The sequence below is a fragment of the Rhododendron vialii genome, chromosome 12a (genome assembly GCF_030253575.1).
Source record: "Rhododendron vialii isolate Sample 1 chromosome 12a, ASM3025357v1".
NCBI classification, from domain to species: domain Eukaryota; kingdom Viridiplantae; phylum Streptophyta; class Magnoliopsida; order Ericales; family Ericaceae; genus Rhododendron; species Rhododendron vialii.
The window spans coordinates 12,565,746-12,587,518 of record NC_080568.1 but is presented as its reverse complement, the minus strand read 5'-3'; the positions used below and the strand labels follow the sequence as shown (position 1 = coordinate 12,587,518).

At 36.7% G+C, this 21,773-nt stretch overlaps 1 long non-coding RNA gene across 1 annotated transcript; it reads right to left on the bottom strand.

Annotated features, from left to right (window-relative positions):
- Window positions 1–2,954: 2,954 nt before the first annotated feature.
- LOC131311154 (uncharacterized) lies at window positions 2,955–8,453 on the bottom strand. Its single transcript, XR_009195419.1, has 3 exons — window positions 7,912–8,453; window positions 6,810–7,054; window positions 2,955–3,391 (listed from the first exon to the last, which is right to left on the bottom strand). It is a non-coding gene; the product is annotated as an uncharacterized LOC131311154 (long non-coding RNA).
- Window positions 8,454–21,773: the final 13,320 nt, after the last annotated feature.

Here is a 21,773-nt window from a genome sequence, read left to right as displayed (position 1 = left end):
GGATAAAGGACTCCTTCAGCCCAAACCCCAAAGCCCAAGCCAAAAAGCCCTGGACTGGACCTAGAATACCTCGCGGAACACTTCTACACCGCACGGCGTAATAGAACTCATTATGCCGTACGCGGTCATGAGGTTAGCCGCACGGCATTTCAGATAAAGTTTCGGCTGGCTCAGAAAGCTATCGGCCATGCTCATTCTTAGCCCCAGCTACAAAATGGCTCAGCTGAAAAAGCACTTCTGGCCCGCCCAGAAAATACCTCCACCATTTGAATTCAAAATCCTTAGATCTTGCCTATAAATACACCCCTCCACTCAAGGGAAAGGGGTCCCCCAATTTTCTCTCTCTCTTATCATGCTTTTACACCCATTCCTTACTCCCAAGGCTTGAGAAAGTGCTCCAAAAACATTCTCAAGGCCTCTCTTTTCTCAAAATGCTCCATTTTTCTCCTCACTATCAAAGTTAGTCTTTTACTCACTTTGAGATCTCACCCACCAAAACAGCCAACAACCACTCACACCCACACCCATCCTATCTCGTCCGATCTCACCCCCATTCATCCATCAACATCCACCTTTGTCCAAGCTCAAGATCAAAGATAAAAACCAAGTTTCCTTGGGTCAGGCTCAGTCCTGACCCTGAGGGAACTTTTCTATAGATAGGCTCACCCCCTTTTTGGTAAAATATTGGCTTAAAGGCTATTTTCAAAAGCAAAAACAGTCACTGTGTTAAGTACACCATACCGTGCGGCGTTTTGATGTGTCGCACGGTGTAGTGTATTCAAACGCACGGTCTTTCATTAATCTCTGTTTATTTGATCAGACTATCTGGATCGTAGCCATTCTTCATCAGCCCTGTTTGTGTTGTTGAGATGTTATCATTAATATATTCAGAACAGGATCATATCTACAAGCCATGTCTTATTTCTTAAACAAAGTTATTTTGCTTATCTCAAACGGTTAAACATCTCAAGAGCTTATTTTCTGTACGTGGCTTAAGGAAAAATGGTACTGTTCTGAAACTGGTCAGTGGCTGGATATTCTCTGATGTCTCTAAAGGAGTCACGCACGGGATATCTAGAACGCCAGGCGCTGCTTTGAGTACTGATAACAGTCTAACAACAGAATAGGTAGACCACACGGCATATCACAAGACCGTGCGCGGTTTTGTGATACGGTTTTGTGATAAGCCGTATGATAATGGTTCTGATCTGGACAGTCTGCTGTTTGATTACCTTCATTTCATGATATCATACTCTTATCACCCCCTGTACAGATGGCACCACGTGCATGCCAATGTGATATATTTTCACATGTCCCTTCCCTGCTTATTTGTTTATTAAGGACTTCCATTTTCCAAAAGATGTATGAAATTTTTCCCCTTTGAAAATGTCCAGTAGAGACCGGTTTTACCGGGCGAGTGGGTGCTTTTTCAACAAAACCTTCCACATTCGTAACGTGGCTCCCGAACTCAAAGTCTCAACGTTTTTCGCTAGATCAAAAGCCTTTTCAAACGAGTTCTCAGTTTCTCGGATCATCCATCTCAAAAATCCGGGTGGCGACTCTTCGGGCGCGCGCCGGTCGGGGAGCCCACAACTTCCTTGAGGAGAATTAGATTGTGGAGACTGAGGAAGCTTGGGACACATACCAGAATTAGAGTCCTGCTCTGTTCCTTTATCAATTTAAATTCTCAGACTTTAGTATTTTGTCAAACTCAGTACCTTTTGATTTCGGGTCTGTAATAAACTAAATTTCTATTTTGAGTTAATCGTACTTAATTAATGGAATGATGTTTAATTAAGTTGATCAAATTCAAAAGAAATCACTAATTAATACCTCTGAAAATTGAGGCGTTACATTAAATGTGCGCATGAATGGTAGCGCATGTGGGATTTTCCGGAAGGACCTATTGAGACATGGAATTTTATGGGACGGATCCCCCAAGCCAATGAAGCCATGAACCAAAAATATAGGATAGGCCAAGAATTATCTTCTTTTTTTTTTTTTTTTGTGAACCGAAAGGAAGAAGCAAGGGAAGTTGAACTTTCTACAGTTAAGTAGGAGTGAAAAGGGATACTTATTTGAATAATGTCAGCTTCCCCCCTCTTCTTTCGTCTAATGTTTTGGGTAAAGCGGCTAAATTCTATAAAGAAATTCACTACGTAAAAGCTAAAAGTGGAGTGCAGTGCAGTTGGTGCCTCTCTTATACTCCCATGCACATGGGCGGAGTTCAATTCCCATAAGCATCCATCCTCCTCCCCAAGTCCCCTAGGCATGGGTGGAGGTGTGTAGGGGCCCTCGCCACCCCCCAATTTTCCAATTTTACTACTATTATATATATATATATATATATATATATATATTATAATTAGTATTTTTGTAATTAGTTTACAAATCTCTACAAAAATAAATAATTTTGATTTATTGTAGTCAAAAATTGAAATTATTCTACATTGTCATGTCAAATTTTCTCAATTTTATTCATAGACGAAAATAATCACATATAAGCGTTGCAATTTTCAACCAAAAAACAAAACATGTCATACATGCACAATACGGTAATGTACTACAAAAGCTATACAATCTGCTGAGTATATTTCTGAATAAAAATACTTTATTAAGTCGGCCCCCCTCGATCTAAAATTCTAGCTCTGCCAATGCCCCTAGGATAGAGAAGCTTAGGTTAACGGGAATAAAAGAAGCTAAAAGCTACGCTAATCAAATCCATACTCCTCTCTTATCTTGAAGGCCCAATTTGTGTAAACTAAAGGGCCAGTGCAAGGAAACAAACTTGTAAATGAAACAATTACGGGCCAGTCCAACTTTCTGAACTTAATACCAGTTAAGTCTAAAGTAACAAAAATTTGCTCCATTAAGTCCAAGTTTAGCGTAAGATTACACTAGTGTCCTTTGGTCTACGTTCCACGGGCAGAGCAGTTGTTCACAAATCTCTTCCCCAGTTAGTCATTTACACGGACTAGTAAAGCTGCACGTGCGTTGCACGTGAAAGATTTGTCATACATTTTTATATTTGGAGTATAGAAAACTAAAATGCCAATCCAGGCCTGCCCTTTTTTCCCCATTTGGAACGGTTCTATGGCATAACACTATTGAGTTCCTCGATTTTTTGAAAAGTAAGGGGTCTACTATTTCCGTAGTTAAAATTTTTTCAACAAACAAGAGTGGGATCCTCCAAATTCATGGGATGTTTGGCCACCAAGTTAGCCAGCTCTTTCTCATAAGCACAAGGGGAAAAGATAAGAATCACAGTTGGAAATTGCATAAGTGAGACAAATTGCATACATCAATTATCACTTCCACTTCCAAATCACCATTGCACTTCAAACTCTTGGTTGGCATACCAACAATGGCTTGAGCATGATTCCCTTTAAGTCTGCACATGAGAAAGGTCTTGGAATTAGAAAAGCCATAATAGTGCATTATGTTTTAATGAATATCATCCCTATAGTTAGCCAAAAAACCCTCCGAACCGCTAGGGTTATATTGCCAAGGAAACCGAAAGAGTTACTACAGTAACACTCCATCTAGAAGTAGTTCAACCTAGAAACTCAAACCAAACATCCATCCCAAGTAGTCCTAGCCTAAGCCACCTTATGCACAGCTCCATTACCGGCATGTATCCCAAAAACAAAATCCTAAGACCTAGACTGCGCGCAAAGCAAATCGATATCTCTAGTCATAACGTCAAGCTTCTGCTTAAGTGTTACTAATCATGAGGAACTAATCTTATGATCATAATAATAATTGCTCATGCCTTTGTGGGTAAGTACTTATTCCTCATGCCCACTACATCGTGGAGTATAATTGACTGATAGCTTAAATTAAGAAAGCACAGTTTCCCAACAACAAACATTCTATTTCAAATGAAGAAGTTTGAATCTTAGCCAAGCAACATACTAATAAAACCCCTTATGAACAAAACCAATTCCCCTACCCATGCTTCTCAAACTACAACCATAATGGAAATTGAGGTTAACCCACACCACAGTTGCAGGAGTCCACCAACACTCCGTGATCCGATTGAGGTCTGGTTAGCTTGCCATCATAAAATCACCCACCCTGTAATTGGTATTTCTCACCATCATAAAATCACCCACCTTGCAATTGGTATTTGTTTTAACTTTACAATGCTCAATTCTTAAAAGGATGCATCGGCTAATATTGAGTTTATGACTTGAGTAATGAACAAGGTATTCGTTTTAATTTTGAAATTCGTAATAAGAAGCATCATCTAATATTGAGTTAATGACTTGAGTAATGTGCAAGGCTACAAGCTACAAGTGCTAGACGTTTTGTTATTTGTTGGTTCAATCCAGTGATTTAAATACGCGAGGCGACAAAGCCTTCATTGAAGCAAGGCGAGGCGAGGCGGGCGCCTCATTGAAGCGAGGAGAGCGTTTAAAAAAAGAAATATAAACTACATAAATGACCAATTTTCACTCCAACCATCAAAACAAGAATAAACATCACCATATTGCATAATAACCAACAATCCAACATACGAAATACTATTAAAATACGTAAAATACACTCATAAAATAGGATCAGTTCTATTCGACATCTACAATATATACACAAACAAAGGAGATAAAATATGATCAACAACAATAGTATTAATGTATACAAACTGATTAATCATTACTGTATAATATATATATATATATATATATATATATATATATTATGTGTGTATGTGTGAAAAAAAAAAAAAGACCCAGCATATACATGTGTGTGTGTGTGTGTGCGCGTGCACTGTGTGCAGCGGCTGCAGCCCACTGATGACTGACCAAGACCAACGGTAGAAGGGTGCACGCGCGCGGGCGAGAGAGAGAGAGACGGAGAAGGGTGCGTGTGTGTATACACACACACACACACCCCTGTCGGCAAAAGAAGAAGAAAAAGGAGAAGAAAATAAGAAGAGAGAGAGGTGTTCAAGAGAGAGAGAAGGGTGCGAGAGAGAAAGAGAACTGATCTTACCTCTGAAATTTGAAGATCTGATCACGTTTGACGCCGCAGAGGAGAGAAGCAGAGAGGTATGTTCTGATCGCATTTTTGGAATATTAGACTTCTTTAGTTTGTATTTTGCCCTAACGACGCCTAGGCGCGATTTTTTAGTCACCTCACGCCTCACGACTAGTCGTTCAACTCACGCCTCGCGACTAGTCGTTCGACTCACGCCTAGTCGCCCGCCTCACCCAACCTCACCTCGCCTCACACCTGCGAGGCGTCACAGGCTCGCCTCACGCCTTGCCTCGCCTAGGCGCGCTTTTTCAATCACTGGTTCAATCAACAGGTTTCTAAATTCATTGACAGCCAATGTATAACATGCATCATTAAGATTAACAAGTGTTTGCATTGAATTCAGCTGTGGGTTCTCCTCCACTTAAGGATTCCAACACCAATTACCAGAATCATATGCCACTAATGCCGAGATTTTAACTGTTAGAACCATCTGTTAAGTATCCCTATGATATCTTTTATGGACTCTTCTTATGTATGCAAGTATGCATAACGGACAGCCGATCTTGGGTGAGGATGTGTGACATGTATCCAACACCCACACCCTGCTTAGACACTCGGATTCTCTAATCACTATCAAATTTGAAAAAAGTATATATCACCACAATGGTTGAACTTTCACATGGATGAGAAATAGAAACTCTATATCTGTACTTAATCACATATGATTGGAAGTACATTTCAATAGAAGTCGTATCAAAATGCAAAATATTACACAATATCCCATACATGCAAATAAATAATTGCTGAGGACCTGTCTTCGTGCTCAAACTTCACTTTTTGACATATATGCAACATGCTTAGGCTAAGTTTAGAAATGCGTCATGTAGCTGAGTCTGTGAGCAACTTAAAGGATAAAGTTACAAGCAGTAGTTTGCTCTGCAAGGTACAAGTAGTCGTCTTATTTTCTTAAGCCAACCAGAAAAGAGAACAAAGAGTTATATATGCTTCTTTCTTCCCTATCAAATCTCCCTCCACAATCTATTATAATCAAGGTCTTGTACCGTCTACTCTTTATATTGAAGAAATGGTACCCATTTTCCAACTTCTAAATTTCCCCTAGGTTTTCTTCTCCCAAGCCTCAATCCCTCCTTCCATCCACAGGAAAATAGAAGCAAGTAAAATGGTTATAAAAGTATTTAGTGGCATTGTAGCAGCCCATGAATCTGTTCAGAACAAACATTGGCCTCCTTTAAACTACACCAAGATGAAATTATCTAATTTTACCCCAAGTAATGACATAAAAAGCAGAAAATATATATCACAGCAGTTCCATAACTGCAAAAGATACCACAACAGTTCCATAGCATAAATGTAGAAATGAAATTCAGAAAACAGAAATCCGTTGTTCGAGGGGAAAAAAACTATAGTAACAATGTTCGAGAGAGAGAAAGGAGGTTAGGAGTTCAACTCCTTCTCCAAGGTGTTAATCTAACTATTCCAACAATACTAACTTTCGCCAATCAAAAATAAAAAACACATTGTTCAAGAGAAAAATGCACACCAACTGAAATAAAAACCCCCACCAGTTCAATGAACCTCGACTTCCCAATTTCTGATTCGCCTTCAGTTTTCTTCTCTCAACCCTCAATCAAGGAACCAAAAAGTAGCCAATTGATATATGTAGCATAAGAAGGCTATAAAAAGAACACCAAAACCTTTGAGGGACAAAAAGGTGAACGATTGGAAATTGCATAAATTGAAGCTCGATGTCATAAAGAATGAGTCTGCATGTATCAAATTTTGTGTACAAGTAAAAACACAGAGTGAACCTTTAAATGGATATCACGTAAGAGGTGGTTTCTTGCTTCACTGAGTTAATAACTCCTTAAATACTCCATTTTTGGTGTACGAGCGTTTCTTACTTTCATCAGCTCTTGTTTTGAGCAAAACTTTTGTAGTTGCCTTAGAAATCTCAGAAGACAATGCGCATATAGTTGCCCACGTTAGAAAACACTTTGAGGTAAATAGAGATCAACATAGGGAATCGTTTGCCCTTGCGCCTTATTAATTGTCACTGCAAAACAGAGACGAATTGGAAATTGTGTGCTCTTGAACTTGAAGGGTTTTGATTCATTTTCAGCAGGAAGGAGTGAAATTCTTTAAAGCAAAACAGGTTTACCAGCAAAACCATGTGATCTACTTAATTCTTTGGGAAGAATCACTTTTCGCTATCGGTTTGATCTAATGAAGAGATGCCAATTTTATGACAGAGGATTACATTGGGCATTATATTCCCCTCAAAGTATACTTTATCAGGACCATAGCAATGTGTTTATGTCATGAGTCATGTTAAACATATGAAAAACGAGGTTGTATTGGTGTACATGACATTGATCAAACAGTTGGTATGCACTATTCTAGTAAAAGGAGAAGATGATTTAAATATCAGCAGGCATTGCTTAGCATTGGCTACTCACTTTTCATGAATTAAAACCCATTGTTAAGACAGCAATGGTGCGGGGGAAAACATGGTAGGTTCAGTCAATTACAAGGCAAAACTAACATGAATACATGGGTACTTGCTATGAATTTGGGGCAATGGAGTCCGGCTTGCTCAGCACAAACTCAAAACCCAAAGACAACAAGTGACTAAAACTGCCTAATTTGTGGCACTTCGCACCAAGGGAAAAGAAAGCCCTTATTCCATCACCCAGGAATGTTTTTTTTTAGGTAACTATCACCCAGGAATGTTGAGTAATTCCATCGAACAATTGGGGTGGATAACATCAAAAATTCAGTTTTTTGCAAGGGATATCAGTCTGATGTTGAAAGCAGAGATATCCACTTCCTAAAAAAGTTTCTACGGACGTAGATGTAGATGTTTACAATCAATGAAGATGGGGGAGAGAGGGCGAGAAAAATTGAACTTACTGTAATGTTGTTGGCAGCAGAAAACTTGGTAGTCAAAAGATGGCAGAAAACGGACACCAGGTTCATCTTCGATGAATGTCGCGAGGATAGAGTCTTAGTTACAGAGGATAGGGTCTTAGTAACGGATTGAAGGTCGGAGGGGAAGGTGGAGGAAGAGTCGGGAGGGAATACCGAAGACGGAATCAACAAGAATGTATAGAGGGAGAGTCGGAGAAAGACGGGTGTTTGTAATTGACGACCGTTGGAGCGTTCGAAAGATTGATGGGTCGTTCAGTCCCAGGGACTTCCCGTTCGGAGAGGGTGCGTTCGTTGGGGAGGAAAGACAAAAAAGGTTACTGTAATTTCGGAATATGAAAGTAGACAAACATCTCACCAAGAATTATAGATGTGCACTTCTTTCGTCTTCTGACTTCTAACTTCTACTATTTTTTTATATCTATTTTGTTACCTCTTTTCCTTTATTTATACAGCTTCTCTGTACAACTTTCGAAAATATGTAAGAGCACTGAGTACCTAGTGAATTTCATTAGCTTTGAAGTCGTAAATTTCATTAGTTCGGAATTCCAACCGACACCTACAAAGATTGATCAACAGAACCACCACACAACATCCATTTACGGGAAAAAGAAAGAAAAATAAAGAACAAGCCACCAAAACCATGGCACAACAACCATTAAAAAAAAGAAATTGTGAAGGAAAGATCAAGATGAAGTCCAGTTCGAGTAATAAAAGGAAGAAGTTACTAAGTGCCTGTTTGGCCGCCTCATTATCCCATTTTCCGTTTCTCTTTTTTGCATTTTGGTTGTTTGGTATATAAGGAACGAGAGAACTCATTTCACTATAATGATGTTTCATATTTGAAGAAAGGAGAAGAGAAGTGAGAAAGGAGGTCGGAGGAGTTTTTTGACTTCTCATTTTCTACTTTTTTTCATTTTGGTTAACAAAAAGACCTACAGTATACATTTTGCACATATCTTCCAAACACTAATCATGTTACAAAACTCATTCTGCACATATCATCTAAACACTCTATCAGATTTGAAATACATGCCATAATTCAAAAAGCCAAAAAACCAAAAAGTTGAAAATAAAAAGCCAAAAAATAGGCTCCCAAACACCCTATTCTCACACTAGTATTTTTTGATCGATCGATCCTCTCTCCCTCTTCTCTCTCATATCAGGCCAAGCAACTACGTACAAATTGACAAATACTGAAACAAAAATTCACTAAAACGCTAAATAGCCAACAACCGATAAAATGTTGTCTTATTTTGCTACTTTTTATCTTTTTGTAAAGTTTCAATTAGACCTTTGTATTTTTTCAAATTAACAATTTAAATGGATAATATATTATAGATCTTGTCGCAAATATAATCTTACGAGCCAAAAAATTGTATAAACTATAGGGTTTTGTTTTCTTTATGAGTATCAAAATATGAAAAAACCATTCTACAAACCATGGCAATCGGACTCGCTTAGTAGGTTGGAACCCTCCTCCGGGTGGACAATTTGAGCTCAACACTGATGGCGTCTTCAATCCTTGATTGAGGTCAGGTATGGCAGGAGGTCTTATCCGTGATGATCATGAAGATTGGGTTGTGGCGGTTCCAAAGGAAAATTGAAGCAGCTTCTTCTAGTACTATGGTCGAGTGCTGGGCACTTTATGATGGTCTGAAATTAGCTTTTGAGCGTAATTTGCAAGGCGTTCTTGTGGAGACAGATTTTATGGCTCTAGTTCGGCTGCTTAATGAGAAAAGATAGGGACTCATGATTTAAGTACTATTCTAAATGATTGCAGGTTCCTTCTAGATTGACTTATAGGAGGAGTTCAACATGTGTTACGAAAAACAAATCAGTGTGCCGATGCGGTTGTCAAACTTCCTTGTAATAGTAATACTAGTTCTTTTGTTGTTATTGCTTCATATCCTCACTGTCTCAAACAATATTTGTTAGACGACTCTAGGGGAGTTATGTTCCCAAGGATTATGTTTAGTTTCTTTGTTATATTCCAGTTAATCAAAAAAAAATATGAAAACAAAGGTTTTGATTTGAATGATGGGCTTGTTGGATTTGTTATTTTATATTAATTTATTGCTCAATTTGAGTTGCTTTTTATTATGTTAAGCAAAAAATATGTGAAAAGATGTGCTTTCTATTATGTTAAGCAATAAATTATGCCATGTAGAGTTTTTTTTTTTTTTTTTTTGATAAGTCAAATATGCCATGTAGAGTTTATCTTGATTAAATTATCATTTTTTTAAACACATATTGTAAGAAACTTAATAAGAGTACATCAAGTGAGGGGAGGGGAGAAGAATCCAACCACAGTTGGATAACCAGAGGACAAAGCCCTACAACACCTGAGGGTGAAGCGCCCGAACTCTGAAGGGCCTCAAATGCCCAAATCAAACACATATATAGTTCAAATAAGAACAAAGGGCCTAAAAAAATTCATATCAAAAAATAAAGGGAAAATGACGGCCCATTACGTGTTTTGATAATTAATATCCGCCAAAGTCATGTTAAGAACATTTGTTAGTATTGAAAATGTCATTGACAAGTATTAATTATGAAAACACGTCATTGGCCATCATTTTCCCAAAAATAAAAACTCAAAAAAGCCAACAAGAATCAAAGCCCAAAAAAGGCGAGGCCCAAACAAAAACCCCCGAGAAGTTCCAAAACTTAACCCTACCCAAAGGATACTAAACTGATAAAAGAACAAAGGGCCTAAAAATACTCATATCAAAAAATAAAAACTCAAAATAGCCAACAAGAACCAGGCCCAAAAAAGGCGAGGCCCAAACAAAAACCCCCTGAGAAGTTCCAAAACTTAACCCTAACCAGAGGATACTAAACTGCCACCGTCGCCACGCAAACGTTGCCCACTATCTACCTGCAAGCAACAAACACACGGTAGACAAAACGGCTACTCGCACCACCATGAAACCCACAACTGGCCGCCCCCATAAATGACCGCCGAAAAATCGCTAATTCGGCCCCATAAATGGTTCGATTTGGAAATTTGTACATGGATTGATAAGCTTTGTGTTAGGCATTAGTTAAACATAGAACGAATTAGGATATGTATTGTAGCTAGGTACTATGACGAAGAATGATAATAACAAGAATCGAGTGGGTTCAATTAGTGGGATCAAATTCTAGCCTATAGATTTAATGAAAGAAAACAAAAAATTTGACAATTTTTTTTAAAAATATAATTCAAGTTGAAAGGACAATGTAACCTTGCTTTTGAGAGAACCCACCTCATGGGAAAGTCCCACGTCGGGAGTTTCAGGAAAGAATAAATGAAATATAAAGGATTCCGACCAGCTACTGTATAACTTGAGATTAACTTTTTGAGCTACATGGTTAATTAGACGAATGGTTAGCAGGGCAGCTGGGACAGGTTGTTACAATTGGTATCAGAGCACAACCCAGGTCTATATGGTAGGGGTCATCTCTAAAATCTGGTACGAGCACAATGATTGTATTGTACATACCGAAGTATCACACTATGACCACTAGGGGAATGGTTAATGGGCCAAGGGGTGCAACGAGAATGTTGCAACCAATGTGGAGAGATTGTGAGAACCCATCTAATGGGAAAGTCCCACATCAAGAGTTTCAGGAAAGAATAAATGAAAAATAAAGTATTTCGACCAGCTATTGTATAACTTGAGGTTAACATTTTGAGCCACATGGTTAAGTGAGTGGTTAGAAGATTAGCTGGGGCGGGTCGTTATAACTTTTGTTTTTTGTTTTTTTACTTGTTTTTTTTTTTTTTAAATTTTTTATGACTTAAAACTAAGTAGGCATCAAGCTTGATGACGGACTTGGACAACCCAAATATCAGGACCCACACTGCTAACTGCTTGTAATATATAAAGGAAAAATTGAAGTTGATGTCTTATTTTTTTGAAGCTCCGTCAAAAAAGTGATTTCTATCATTGTACTTATAAAACAGAAAATTTACAATCACCTTTAGTATTACATAAAATTAACTGTTAGGAGCAAAAAGTGGAGAAATCACTCACACTCAACCCCACTTTCCTATCCCAAGTTTTCAAAACTCACTTGCACACACGTCCAGTACTGTGCCTAAGTGCTAGTCCTAATAAAAAAGGAGAATGGAGAAATAAATGGAGAGAGACAGTCAGACAGAGAGGAAGAAAGTCCCATATATATATATAGAGAGAGAGTTAGGTTCCGGTGAGGGATCCCTCATTTTATTAAAATGCGGGACTCTCCTTCCCGATTGAATTTCGATGATCCAAGCCGCTCAAAGTGATCAGAACGTGATTTTAAGGGTCCTTGTGAAAAATCAGCAAAAAAAATGACCGGGAAGGGCTTCATCCGAGCAGTTTTCATTGAACGGTTCCAAAAAAACTGCTCGGATGACGCCCTTCCCGGTCATTTTTTTTGCTGATTTCTAACGAGGACCCTTAAAATTACGTTCTGCACACATTGAACGGTTCGGATTTTCAAAATTTGATCGGGAAATGAAAGTCCCTCATTTTGTTAAAATGAAGGATCCCTCACTTAAAAATTTCTCTATATATATATACACACATACACACACATCACGGATCAAGTGAGGGATTCCTCACTTAGTTAAAATGCGGGACTTTCATTTTCCGATCAAATTTTGAAAATCCGAACCGTTCAATGTGTGCAGAACGTGATTTTAAGGGTCATCGCGAGAAATTAGCAAAAAAAATGATCGGGAAGGGCTTCATCCGAGCAGTTTTTTTTTTGAACCGTTCAATGAAAACTGCTCGGATAAAGCCCTTCACGGTCATTTTTTTTGCTGATTTCTCATGAGAACCCTTAAAATCACGTTCTGATCACTTTGAGCGGCTCGGATCATCGAAATTCAATCAAGAATGGGAGTCCCGCATTTTATTAGGGATCCCTCACCGACTGTATATATATATATATATATCACGAAGGATACGATGCCATGGAAGCTTGGGGTGTGGCTCGTGGTAAAAAAAAAAATGCACTAAAATTTAACAATCCTCACACACACGCACTCATATGTTTGTATAATTTGATTTTTTTAACGTTGTCATTAATCATTCATACAAAGAAAAGTAAATAAAAATTCATTTTAATTTGCGAGCTAGTACAAGTAGATAATAATGCTCAACAATAGAAAATAAACTAGCTAGACCCAAAGAATTTTCAACAAAATTTAAATATCTTTGTTTTCTATAGAGTTTCATAAACAAAAATTTTACGTACGATTTTTTCACCAAAATTCTGGAGTCGCCGCTGCACGATGGGATGTTTTGTTTCTGTCGTTTGACAATCTAATTTAACCAAATCCTCAATCAATCATAAAACAAGGAGATTTCTGGGCTGTTGAAATTGCATGACAGGAAAATTTCTCATTACATTTGCTGACATTTCTCTATAACTATTTTCCATGTAAGATTAGAGTTTTTCGATCAATTCAAGCTGTCGACTTTCACCAAATTACAATAAATTAACAAGTACAAGAATGGATAATGAATTTTTTTTCCCGGCAAAAGAGAGTGTAATATATATATATATCCGGCAAAAGAGATTGTAATATATATATATATTAATTCGACAAGGGTACATACGGGGAGAGAAGATTAGAGCATCTCCAACCCTTGACATCAAATTAGGGATGTCAATTTTTTTTTGAAGGCTGATGTGGCATTTTGACATCTTCAATTTGACATCAAAGCCTTCCTTTTCAACCCTTATGCCAAATTCTATTTATTTGACATCAAGCTATCCCTCCCTAACCCTTAATGTCAATCCTTTATGTCAAATTATATTGTTCAAACTGTCATTTTTTGAAATTTGGCATGGAGGAGGGAGGTTGTCAAAGTTGGCATGAGAAGGCTTGCCTTCAAATCCACGTAAGAATTGGCATCAAAGAAGACTGTTGGGTTGGATTGAATTTTGGTGTCAAATTTTACCGTTAAGATGTTCACGTAGGATTTGACATCTTCCGTTGGAGATGCTCTTAGAGACCGTGCTACATTAGCTAGGCCACAACCAAAAAGGAAAGAAAAAGAAGCCATCCAATAAATTAAACATTGGATTGGAATCTAAAGCATCATGCGTGAAATAGCTAAACAAAGAAAATAGAACAGCTAGCAATTACGGAATAAATTAGATCCTCAGCAATCGAATTCCATCCAGGCTCCTCCCTCCTGAAATCTTCTATGGTGCCCTTATATCCAGTTTGCCTTCTTCCTTTTCTTTTCATTTTTTTTTGGTTGGTAAGTATCTAATGATTTTCATACTCTGTTTATTTATAAATAACTCTAAATTTCTTCATTTAGTATAGTTTTCAGGCGCACTAAAAGAGACATATTAAGTTTAGAGTGAAATTAAATTATTTTCAGCAAATAAAATAGTAGGACAAGGACCAAAAGAGAGAAAAAAAAAAAGAAAACATTCCTTTCATTATGTAGAATTTTTCATGGGAAATAAAATACATGATAGGTGTAAGTGATGCATGCCCAGCAGCATACAGTATATATTACTCCATACAACCATTAATTCCATACCGGCCGGCCCGCCCACTGAAATATACACACCCATGTGTATATTATTATATATGTAAATGTAATTGCAACCCACAACCCAGAAAATTAAAATCCCAAACAGACCTTAATCAACAAGCCCAAAGCTAGCTATACCTCGTATGCATCTCTTACATCCCATGTTTCTTCATCAAACACAAGCAAGAAGAAAGTTAAAGAAAAAAGAGTAAACAAAGGACGACTAAACTGAAATACCAAATTTTAAGTTAAAAAGGTAAACTCGGACCGCTACCCTCAATTCCCCGCGATGCAATAATGTCGCTCTCCCGATTCTGCCCCGCCCTGATCAAAACGGGGCTAGAAACTCCGGAGAGCGCAATTGCAAAGCCTTTTGTTTGTTGCCTTCTTTAGAAGAGCTTCTAGATACACACTACGCATCTCAAGTTGTACGTACGTACTGAGAAATTGTGTGTATTTAGAAGCTCCACCGTCTTTGCTGTCAGCTTTTGTGCTTATTTACAAGGAGATACCCTCCGCCGCCGTCGCAGGATGCTTCCCTTGTAGCCACCGCCGGAGTCAAAGACTCCTCGGTGGCGACCACCGCGGATCATTGACTGATCTAAAACAGAGCTAAGGATCAACCTATGGCTAAAGAAAGGAAAAATGAGTGCCAAAGTTGGCTTAGCTAGAGAGAGAGAAGAAGAAGAAGATGATGATGATGAGAGAGAGAGAGAGAGAGAGGATTATAGGGGTGAGAGGGGGCACGATGGGTCGTATATAAAGGCGAGATTGCAGCTTTTTGTTGAACGTGAGACTTTGGTTACTGGAGTTTTATTTTGGAGCTCACGTTCCCTTGTCTATTTGTTTGATTTACGAGATTAAAGTTGTTATTGATATCCAACTGTTTGGGTCAGCTTACCAATTAATCTCGAGATTTTAAAGTCAATGACCGAATAAATCTTCAATATTTTTGGTAATTGTTTTTTTACGTTATATTTGACTAAATTTAAACAAAATAAACTACAGTATAAGATAAATAGATTTTTTTGGGTAATTAACGCAATCTTTTCTTCAAACGAGTTTATTTCCTTATTTTTAAAATAAATAAATAAATCAAGAAATACAATTATGCCCATCTTTTGGACTCAAATATTAGTCATGAAAAAAAATTCACATGACCTCCATAATTGTGACTTATTTTTCCTGTAATATTAAACTTAATTATGTTACCTATTGCTCAAAAAACTCTCGGTGACAAAAGATTATGATTGAATTAGCTTCAACTATTTTCATATGCGTGCGAACGTGAAAAATTAAAAATGAAGGAATTAGTTAATTGTCGGAAATGATATGTGGCTGATGAACTGTAAATGGAATAGGTTTAATTTCTTTTTAAAACTAGACTAGACTAGAGATTGCATTATTGGTAGCAGAGTTGAAATTCTTGGTCCAAGCCAGTTAAGGGCATGTTTGAGGAAAATGCAAAATAATAGTACTGTACAGTACTTAAAAAAACTCCACTAGCCCGTTTTCCTAGGCCTTTGGAATTTCAACATTATTCTGAAAGACGAGAGAGGAAAAGTTGGACTACTGTAGCTTTTTTGATTGGATCCATGGCCATACCCTGTCAGTCCACCGCACTCAGCTCAAGACAAAAGTCTCCCCATGGCCAACTTTTTAGTTTTATTGCCTTATTATTGGGTGCGCGTGGAAAAATGAAAGAGTTTTTTTTTTTTTTTTTCCTTTTAATCAGTTTGGGGTGTTTTCGATAGTGAAAATTTTACAAATTTTTTTTTATAATTGAGAAGTTGTTAGGTGTTTTTTGTAGTGAATAAATTGTTGAGAAATGTGAAGTTATTTCCGATAGTGAATAAGCTATTGATGAGTTTGTGAGTAAATTTACTGTAATAAAAACGTTTTTGTTGACAACTTTTATGTTAATGGAAACGAAATAATAAAATGCTAAAAAAATTTTATTAATAAAAACGAAATTATAAATTACGTTGAGTTTTTAGTGTTTTTTTGTTAGTGGTAAATCGAACCCATTTCTTGAATCCCCCAAAAAAAATAATTGGAAAGATTGTCTTAGTTTTGAAGAATTACATTTTAAATTGTTTGTCACGTAATTTTACAATGCATATATAATGAGATAATGGAGTTTCAAAACACTACACTAGAGTGCACAATAAAAATATCAACCCAAGCGTAGATTTTACATTTTGATTTTGCACTCTCATTTTTCATTCATTAATTATAATCTACTTTATTCTAAGAGACTTGAGAAAGAAGATGGGTGCTTACGGGAATCGAATTCTGCCCGTGTGCATGAGAATATAAGGGAGACACCAACTGCACTTCACTTTACTCCACTTGCATTTTGCACTCTCCCACAATGTCATTTTTCCTTTTTTGATCGACTATGTCTTATATCCCTCCTAGTAAGTATTTACTTCCAACTCCTTTTGCCCATTAGGCCCCGTTCAGTTGGACGGAAAGGATAGAAAAATCAATTTTCCTATAATTTTCTGTGTGTTCAGTTATCAGAAAAATTGTGGGACCCACGACTTTAACTTTCCCACTAAGAACCATTTTTTTTGCAAAATAGGTCATGCCAAAAGGAATGAATTCTAATTTTTTTGCAAGATTTTTTTTCAAGAAATCACATACAAGAAAATAAATTTCATTTTCTTGTGTTTCACCTCACTTCACTTTTCCCTGGAATCTATTTTTCACACCACATTCCCGACAACTAAACGGAGTCTTAGATGCAAATTATATTATACTGTATTTTGTTATTTGCTCATCCAATATTATATTATTCTTGTTTTATTAAAAACAATTCAAAATACTATTATATTGTACCTAGCTAGCAATTCATTGGGAATGGGAGAATTCGATTGTGAAAGTATTTTTTTGGCTTGAATTCTTTTTTTTTTTTTTTGCCATCTTTATACATTAGGGGATCTGATGGAGATAGTAGTTACTATACTAGGGTAGTACACAAAAGGGTCCAGAGGCTATCCATAACCCTGGACACCAATCGCGCCCCTGTGAGGCTCGAGCTCACATCTCTACTAGAGAAACAGGTGAGAACCATTTTGACAGAGCATGGTTTCTAAGGCTTGAATTCTTGGTCCAAGCCAGTTTCTACCAAATTTTGGAGAGAGAAAAAGTGAAGAAAATTGTCAGTTGTGTTGTGGCTGTGGCATTCCTGTTACATATCATCTGGTTTGAAAGCTAAAGGCCAGTGTGTCACATGGGCATTTAACTCTTTATATATATATATATATATATATATATATATATATATATATATATAAGAGAGGATGGAAATATAAAACGTAGACTATTATGTTATTTATCGTCATTAAACCATGTTATCGTTTTATTATTCTAAAGAACATATCAAGTGATTTGTTAATTGGTGAATCAAAATCTTAAAGGTATACATCAACATCATTGAGATTTATGCTCTTTGTTGTATTGCCGTCTTATCCGTAACCATTTCAGTATTTGTGTGCTTCATTCATTGATTAATAAAATTTCTTATTGTCATCTCAAAAAAAATAAAATTTCTTATTAATCTACTAAGAAGCAATGGTGAAGAAATATATATCGCATTAAAAAAATAAGCTAGCTAGCTAGATGCATGGAGAGAAATCGTGGGACTTAGAGCATCCCTATTGTAATAAACAAATGAGTGTGGATAAGTAAATTTAACAATAATGTTTAAAAAATACCTCATATTATAATAAACAAAGTTACAAGTCTTTTAGCAAATAACCAAAATTCCATCCATTTCATAACCAAACTTAACAACTTTTACCAATAACCAAACTCAAAACCCAATAACTCAAAAATACCCCACATTGAAATCGTCTTATCGAGACGAATAATTTGGTGTGGTCAAGTGCGTGATTAAAACTCGTTTACGATTGGACAAATGTTCATTATGTATTGTGGGGTTTTTTTTGTTAGAGATGCAAAAATAACCAATGTGGATGTAGAGATTGTTAAGTTTGATTATGGACTAAATGGATAATCAAATGCTGATGTGACACATTATTGGTTTTGATTATTACCATTGCGGATGCTCTAAGGATCTGTTATGCCTCCTAAACATGATTCATCCTAAGTTTAAATTTTTGATTCGACTATTGTTTAATTGTGTAACGATCCGGATTTTTGCCCTATTTTTTTTCTTTTCTTTTTTTCTTTTTCCGATAAAGAAATTATTTTTAATCAAATAGTCTATAGTAATCGATTAATTAGTTAAAAAGTGTTATTAACAATGAAATTAATTCTTTTCCTTAATAAGATAAATACAAATAAGAATTATCCTATTATAATTATCCTATTATAATTATTTTCAATTACATGCATGCATGCATACAAATTCCTTCCATTTCTCCATCTCCTACTCAGTTTCTACTTCCTCCCTAGCCACAAATTCGTCCGTATTTACGTCCATCTCCAAACCCAAGAAATAGAGTTTTATTTAAATACAAACTCGTCACCTTTTTCCAAATTCTCTTATATATACCCCATAACTCCGACCCTAGGGCACACCACGCCACTCCCCACATACCACCAGTCCAGAAGAGAGAGAGAATTCGGAGAAAACGAAGCTCCAATCCATGGAGTTTTAGAGAGAGAAGAAAAGAGAGAGAAAAGTGGGTTTCATAGCCACGACCAACCGAGACCTGAATTGATCATTCCAATCACTTCCCTCAACCCCAAGCATCCCCAAGCATCATTCAATTCGAGCCCAAGGTCCCCCGATCGCCAAAACCGAAGTTGTCTTCTCCAAAAACTCAAGATTTGTTTTAAAATCAATTCGATCCAAACCAAGGTATTATAATCCCTTCCAACCACTTCTCTAAGTATATTAAGTGTTTTTGTGCTTAACCCAATAGCCCAAATGGTCCCATGCATCGAAATTGTAGCAAAAAACCAAAAAAACGAAATCTGGACCGTACCTTGCGGACGCAACCTTCGGGCCGCAAGAACCAGGCTGGACTTTGCAGCTGACTGCTCCACCGCAAGGTCAAACGGTCAGACCTTGCGGTAGATTCTGTTTTGTTCCGAATTGACTTTTTAACATCCCGAACACTATTTTTGACTCCCGAACTATTTTTTCTAGACTTTTTACACCTCAAAGATCATACCTTGTAAATATCATAATTTATTTATTTATTTAGATATTTATTAATTATTTATTCGTTATCTTTCAAGGTTTTATAAACGAAAAATATTTGCGACATTCCAAACAATATTTTTAACACCCAAACTATTTTTCCTAGATTTCTCACACCTCAAAGATGTTATCTTGTTAATTTCATATTTTTTTTTATTTAAATTACTATTTATCATTATTTTTACAGTGTTTCCAATTAAAATTACCTTACGACCTTATAAATCTTATTATAAATTCTCGAATAATTTTATTTAGACTTTTTACCTTCCAAAGATGAAACGTTGTTAACCTCGACCTATCTTATTTATTAAACAATTTATTATCCATTTATTTTACTTTTGACAACTTTTATTAATCTCTTTGTTTAAAATAATCTCGCGGCCCTCCGAACCCAACTTTTGACACTCAATTGGTTGCATAAGACCTTTAGGACTCTTATTAAGGTCATGATAAATATTCTTAATATTTTTATCTGATTAATGTATTTAATTAGTTTTTAATTAATCTATTATCTTAGAATTAATTAATAAGAGCCCAGAAAATTTTTCTTTTAATTTCTTTTAAAATTCTTACTTTATTATTGACATTGTGACCATACAAGATTAAGGGCAACGGCCCGTCCATAATAAGTTGCGTGATTACATTGTTTATTAATTATTTTAATTATTATTGATTTGTTGTATATTGCATCACTGCTTAATTAAATGCTAGATTGGACCCTAGAGACATGGGTTGGTATGCGAATAGAGTTCACTTAGACGATGCTAGGTAATGGATGAATTGGAAAGTTTTGTTTTCTTTAGAATGCCTGCAGGCGGGATTTTGAGATGTGATGAGTTGAATGTGATGGTTTGAAACTGGCAAAGTAAGCCCAGTGTCGATTGATGAATTGAGACTGGCAAAGTAAGCCCAGTGATGATTGTGAAGTGGTGCATAAGATAGGCGAACCCTAATTATGATTCAGGCATGATAAGCTTTCTTTTGTTGTAATGAGAGGGATACACGCTAGGTACATAACTGAGGTGCAATCCGCGACAACAAAAGAAAGTGAGCTCATGGGACAGGGCATGGCTAGCGGTTGGGGAGGAAAGATCCCGCGGAGGAGATCTTAGATTACACGTCAAGTTAATGGATAGTAAATAACTGGTTTATGTGGAACAAACTCTGTCTTACTTTTTCAAACTACTATTATCCTGCTGCTTGCTAACTGTAAAGTAAGAGGGGTAGTTGGGTTGGATTATTCTACTGGATGATTTATCACTCACGGATACGTTTATATCCTGGCAAATCGTTTGCTTCGGCGATCAATTTGCCAGAGGGCGCAGGATTCATTAGAGAGGATTCAAAGATGGTGCAGTTCGACACGGAAAGAATATCAGGAACGAAGATCGAGTATGCTTCGGATTTCTATCAAGCCTAGAGTCAGCTCTGAAATTAATGTATTTTGAATCAGTAAATTTATCTTGTGACTATAATAGCTAAACTTGAAAAATTATATTTATTTAGCAAATTTTCTTAAGATTTTATTTTATATTGCTTCCGGAAAGTCGGAATGTTACAAATGGTATCAGAGCATAGGTTCAACACTCGGCCTTGAGTAGATTGGGTAGACCACATTCTAATAGCGTAAATTCGAGTAGCTAAACGTTTACTGTATCTATTACTTCCCTAAACTACGATATATCTTACCTAATTATATTATATAAATTTTTTTTTTTACCTGCCGCAATTCAAACTCCGGTAAGTGATGAAATCGATGTTGACTTCGATCAGAAGGAAGCGACAGATGAGCCGTTTCCCTTTTATCATTTGTTGGTTGATCAAACGAGACGAAGAATCCCGGTATGAAGAAGATAAAGAGACAAATCTCAACAATAGAGAAAGAGTATCTGTCGAAGAAGAATTTCCTTTCTCTAGGCGGATAATAATCAAAAATAGAATAGGATCAGTGTGAGAACGTTGTTACACGCATTCCATCTCGAGACTAGATATTTAGAAACCCTCAAGACCCCGAACCTAACCTTGCGGAGTAATCGCTACAAGATTGGTACAAAAGGTTAACGACGTCGCTTTCTATAGTTATTTTGTCAATCCCACCAGTAAGGACAATACGCGTAGCCCTAATGCCAACGACA